Source organism: Amblyomma americanum, chromosome 1 (assembly GCF_052857255.1).
Source record: "Amblyomma americanum isolate KBUSLIRL-KWMA chromosome 1, ASM5285725v1, whole genome shotgun sequence".
NCBI lineage: Eukaryota > Metazoa > Arthropoda > Arachnida > Ixodida > Ixodidae > Amblyomma > Amblyomma americanum.
In genome coordinates, this window is record NC_135497.1 from 347,727,294 (window position 1) to 347,732,989 (window position 5,696).

Consider the following 5,696-nt stretch of genomic DNA (forward strand, 5'->3'; position numbering starts at 1 on the left):
TGAGAGAAAAAGTTTACACCTTTCTCTCGTCTACTCTTCGACGACTTGTAAAATCGATGCTCGTGAATCTTGATAGTTTCGCTCTAAAACAATGTATCCCTTTGTTTTGAGCCGGAATACAAGTTTTCGCGCAGTTCTGAGAGAAAAAGTTTACACCTATCTCTCGTCTACTCTTCGACGACTTGTAAAATCGATGCTCGTTAATTGTGCTAGTTTCGATCTAAAACGATGTATCCCGTTGTTTTGAGCCGGAATACAAGTTTTCGCGCAGTTCTGAGAGAAAAAGTTTACACCTTTCTCTCGTCTACTCTTCGTCGACTTGTAAAATCGATGCTCGTTAATCTTGCTAGTTTCGATCTAAAACGATGTATCCCGTTGTTTTGAGCCGGAATACAAGTCTTCACGCAGTTCTGAGAGAAAACGTTTACACCTTTCTCTCGTCTACTCTTCGACAACTTGTAAAATCGATGCTCGTGAATCTTGCTAGTTTCGATCTAAAACGATGTATCCCGTTGTTTTGAGCCGGAATACAAATTTTTGCGCAGTTCTGAGAGAAAAAGTTTACACCTTTCTCTCGTTCTCTTCGACGACTTGTAAAATCGATGCTCGTGAATCTTGCTAGTTTCGATCTAAACGATGTATCTCAATTATATGAGCCGGAATACAAGTTTTCGCGCAGTTCTGAGAGAAAAAGTTTACACCTTTCTCTCGTCTACTCTTCGACGACTTGTTAAATTGATGCTCGTGAATTTTGCTACTTTCGACCTAAAACAATGTATCCCGTTGTTTTGAGCCGGAATACAAGTTTTCGCGCAGTTCTGAGGGAAAAAGTTTACACCTTTCTCTCGTCTACTCTTCGACGACTTTTAAAATTGATGCTCGTGAATTTTGCTAGTTTCGATCTAAAACGATGTATCCCGTTGTTTTGAGCTGGAATACAAGTTTTCACGCAGTTCTGAGAGAAAAAGTTTACACCTTTCTCTCGTCTACTCTTCGACGACTTGTTAAATCGATGCTCGTGAATTTTGCTACTTTCGATCTAAAACGATGTATCCCGTTGTTTTGAGCCGGAATACTATTTTTTGCGCAGATCTGAGAGAAAAAGTTTACACCTTTCTCTCGTCTACTCTTCGACGACTTGTAAAATCGATGCTTGTGAATCTTGATACTTTCGATCTAAAACGATGTATCACGTTGTTTTGAGCCGGAATACAAGTTTTCGCGCAGTTCTGAGAGAAAAAGTTTACACCTTCTCTCGTCTACTCTTCGACGACTTGTAAAATCGATGCTCGTTAATCTTGCTAGTTTCGATCTAAAACGATGTATTCCGTTGTTTTGAGCCGGAATACAAGTTTTCGCGCAGTTCTGAGAGAAAAAGTTTACACCTTTTTCTCGTCACCTCTTCGACGACTTGTAAAATCGATGCTCGTAAATCTTGCTAGTTTCGATCTAAAACGATGTATCCCGTTGTTTTGAGCCGGAATACAAATTTTTGCGCAGTTCTGAGAGAAAAAGTTTACACCTTTCTCTCGTTCTCTTCGACGACATGTAAAATCAATGCTCGTGAATCTTGCTAGTTTCGATCTAAAGCGATGTATCTCAATTATTTGAGCCAGAATACAAGTTTTCGCGCAGTTCTGAGAGAAAAAGTTTACACCTTTCTCTCGTCTACTCCTCGGCGACTTGTTAAATCGATGCTCGTGAATCTTGCTAGTTTCGATCTAAAATGATGTATTCCGTTGTTTTGAGCCGGAATACAAGTTCTCGCGCAGTTCTGAGAGAAAAATTTACACCTTTCTCTCGTCTATTCTGTGACGACTTGTAAAATCGATGCTCGTGAATCTTGATAGTTTCGATCTAAATCGATGTATCCCGTTGTTTTGAGCCGGAATACAAGTTTTCGCGCAGTTCTGAGAGAAAACGTTTACACCTTTCTCTCGTCTACTCTTCGACAACTTGTAAAATCGATGCTCGTTAATCTTGCTAGTTTCGATCTAAAACGATGTATTCCATTGTTTTGAGCCGGAATACAAGTTTTCGCGCAGTTCTGAGAGAAAAAGTTTACACCTTTCTCTGGTCTACTCTTCGACGACTTGTAAAATTGATGCTCGCGAATTTTGCTTTTCTTGATCTAAAACGATGTATCCCGTTGTTTTGAGCCGCAATACAAGTTTTTGCGCAGTTCTGAGAGAAAAAGTTTACACCTTTCCCTCGTTCTCTTCTACGACATGTAAAATCGATGCTCGTGAATCTTGCTAGTTTTGATCTAAAACGATGTATCTCAATGATTTGAGCCGGAATACAAGTTTTCGCGCAGTTCTGAGAGAAAAAGTTTACACCTTTCTCTCGTGTACTCTTCGACGACTTGTAAAATCGATGCTCGTGAATATTGATAGTTTCGCTCTAAAACAATGAATCCGGTTGTTTTGAGCCGGAATACGAGTTTTCGCGCAGCTCTGAGAGAAAAAGTTTACACCTTTCTCTCGTCTACTCTTCGACGACTTGTAAAATCGATGCTCGTGAATCTTGATAGTTTCGCTCTAAAACAATGTATCCCGTTGTTTTGAGCCGGAATACAAGTCTTCACGCAGTTCTGAGAGAAAAAGTTTACACCTTTCTCTCGTTCTCTTCGACGACATGTAAAATCGATGCTCGTGAATCTTGATAGTTTCGATCTAAAGCGATGTATCTCAATTATTTGAGCCGGAATACAAGTTTCCGCGCAGTTCTGAGAGAAAAAGTTTACACCTTTCTCTCGTCTACTCTTCGACGACTTGTTAAATCGATGCTCGTGAATTTTGCTACTTTCGATCTAAAACGATGTATCCCGTTGTTTTGAGCAGGAATACAAGTTTTCGCGCAGTTCTGAGAGAAAAAGTTTACACCTTTCTCTCGTCTACTCTTCGACGACTTGTAAAATCGATGCTCGTTAATCTTGCTAGTTTCGATCTAAAACGATGTATTCCGTTGTTTTGAGCCGGAATACAAGTTTTCGCGCAGTTCTGAGAGAAAAAGTTTACACCTTTTTCTCGTCACCTCTTCTACGCTTTGTAAATTCGATGCTCGTGAATCTTGCTAGTTTTAATCTAAAACGATGTATCCCGTTGTTTTGAGCCGGAATACAAGTTTTCGCGCACTTCTGAGAGAAAAAGATTACACCTTTCTCTCGCCTACTCTTCGACGACTTGTAAAATCGATGCTCGTGAATCTTGCTAGTTTCGATCTAAAACGATGTATTCCGTTGTTTTGAGCCGGAATACAAGTTTTCGCGCTGTTCTGAGAGAAAAATTTACACCTTTCTCTCGTCTACTCTTCGTCGCCTTGTAAAATCGATGCTCGTGAATATTGATAGTTTCGCTCCAAAACGATGTATCCCGTTGTTTTGAGCCGGAATACAAGTCTTCACGCAGTTCTGAGAGAAAACGTTTACACCTTTCTCTCGTCTACTATTCGACAACTTGTAAAATCGATGCTCGTGAATCTTGCTAGTTTCGATCTGAAACGATGTATCCCGTTGTTTTGAGCCGGAATACAAATTTTTGCGCAGTTCTGAGAGAAAAAGTTTACACCTTTCTCTCGTTCTCTTCGACGACATGTAAAATCAATGCTCGTGAATCTTGCCAGTTTCGATCTAAAGCGATGTATCTCAATTATTTGAGCCAGAATACAAGTTTTCGCGCAGTTCTGAGAGAAAAAAATTACACCTTTCTCTCGTCTACTCTTCGGCGACTTGTTAAATCGATGCTCGTGAATCTTGCTAGTTTCGATCTAAAATGATGTATTCCGTTGTTTTGAGCCGGAATACAAGTTTTTGCGCAGTTCTGAGAGAAAAATTTACACCTTTCTCTCGTCTACTCTTCGTCGACTTGTAAAATTGATGCTCGTTAATCTTGCTAGTTTCGATCTAAAACGATGTCCCCCGTTGTTTTGAGCCGGAATACAAGTTTTCGCGCAGTTCTGAGAGAAAAAGTTTACACCTTTCTCTCGTCTACTCTTCGTCGACTTGTAAAATCGATGCTCGTTAATCTTGCTAGTTTCGATCTAAAACGATGTATCCCGTTGTTTTGAGCCGGAATACAAGTCTTCACGCAGTTCTGAGAGAAAACGTTTACACCTTTCTCTCGTCTACTCTTCGACAACTTGTAAAATCGATGCTCGTGAATCTTGCTAGTTTCGATCTAAAACGATGTATCCCGTTGTTTTGAGCCGGAATACAAATTTTTGCGCAGTTCTGAGAGAAAAAGTTTACACCTTTCTCTCGTCTACTCTTCGACGACTTGTAAAATCGATGCTCGTTAATCTTGCTAGTTTCAATCTAAAACGATGTATTCCGTTCTTTTGAGCCGGAATACAAGTTCTCGCGCAGTTCTGAGAGAAAAATTTACACCTTTCTCTCGTCTATTCTGTGACGACTTGTAAAATCGATGCTCGTGAATCTTGATAGTTTCGATCTAAATCGATGTATCCCGTTGTTTTGAGCCGGAATACAAGTTTTCGCGCAGTTCTGAGAGAAAACGTTTACACCTTTCTCTCGTCTACTCTTCGACAACTTGTAAAATCGATGCTCGTTAATCTTGCTAGTTTCGATCTAAAACGATGTATTCCATTGTTTTGAGCCGGAATACAAGTTTTCGCGCAGTTCTGAGAGAAAAAGTTTACACCTTTTTCTCGTCTACTCTTCGACGACTTGTAAAATCGATGCTCGTGAATCTTGCTAGTTTCGATCTAAAACGATGTATCCCGTTGTTTTGAGCCGAAATACAAGTTTTCTCGCAGTCCCGAGAGAAAAAGTTTACACGTTTCTCTCGTCTACTCTTCGACGACTTGTGAAATCGATGCACGTGAATTTTGCTAGTTTCGATCTAAAACGATGTATCCCGTTGTTTTGAGCCGGAATACAAGTTTTCGCGCAGTTCTGAGAGAAAAAGTTTACACCTTTCTCTCGTCTACTCTTCGACGACTTGTAAAATTGATGCTCGCGAATTTTGCTTGTCTTGATCTAAAACGATGTATCCCGTTGTTTTGAGCCGCAATACAAGTTTTTGCGCAGTTCTGAGAGAAAAAGTTTACACCTTTCCCTCGTTCTCTTCTACGACATGTAAAATCGATGCTCGTGAATCTTGCTAGTTTTGATCTAAAACGATGTATCTCAATGATTTGAGCCGGAATACAAGTTTTCGCGCAGTTCTGAGAGAAAAAGTTTACACCTTTCTCTCGTGTACTCTTCGACGACTTGTAAAATCGATGCTCGTGAATATTGATAGTTTCGCTCTAAAACAATGAATCCCGTTGTTTTGAGCCGGAATACGAGTTTTCGCGCAGCTCTGAGAGAAAAAGTTTACACCTTTCTCTCGTCTACTCTTCGACGACTTGTAAAATCGATGCTCGTGAATCTTGATAGTTTCGCTCTAAAACAATGTATCCCGTTGTTTTGAGCCGGAATACAAGTCTTCACGCAGTTCTGAGAGAAAAAGTTTACACCTTTCTCTCGTTCTCTTCGACGACATGTAAAATCGATGCTCGTGAATCTTGATAGTTTCGATCTAAAGCGATGTATCTCAATTATTTGAGCCGGAATACAAGTTTCCGCGCAGTTCTGAGAGAAAAAGTTTACACCTTTCTCTCGTCTACTCTTCGACGACTTGTTAAATCGATGCTCGTGAATTTTGCTACTTTCGATCTAAAACGATGTATCC